Below are 639 nucleotides of genomic sequence, written 5' to 3' on the forward strand. Positions count from 1 at the left end.
CGAGACCCCTACTCTTCTACCTGGAAGCTGGGGAAGGTAGGAAAGAGGAAGGAGAATGGATCTAAAGGTGCCCTTATCCTCACAATACTCTTGAGAAAAACTTTCAGCCTAGCCCAGCCTAGCCCCTGTCCTTTCAGACATAGTCTCTTTTTTCAGCAAACTATGGATTCTGTGCCCCTGAAAAAAAATTTTGGTCTCTAAGAGATTCCCAAACTTCACCCAGCCCTTAACTCTGCCTTTGACTCTCCCCTAAGATAATAGCACAACAAAACTCTTCATAAAGATATTTTTATTCATCCTGTTTCATGCTGTATAGTGACATTTCTTCCCCTAATAGGAATAGGGAGAATGGAGGGGAGAGGGGCGTCTTTGGGTTCCTGTGCTGTGTGCATATGAAGGGGAATGGGGGTTAGGTGGAGAAGGATGGCAAAGTGGCTAGCTGAGGTTATTGCTTTTCATGGCAATCCTGATTAAAATGACAGGACCCGAAAACAACAACAACAAAAATCACAAATAAAAAACCTAACTTTACCCCTTAAGGAACTAGAAAAAGTAAATAAGCCCAAGGTTAGCAGAAAGAAGGACATAACAAAGATCAAAGCAGAAATATATGGAATAGAGGAAAAACAATAGAAAAGA

The sequence above is a fragment of the Leptonychotes weddellii genome, chromosome 5, assembly GCF_054177405.1.
Source record: "Leptonychotes weddellii isolate Sample4059 chromosome 5, ASM5417740v2, whole genome shotgun sequence".
Lineage (NCBI taxonomy): Eukaryota > Metazoa > Chordata > Mammalia > Carnivora > Phocidae > Leptonychotes > Leptonychotes weddellii.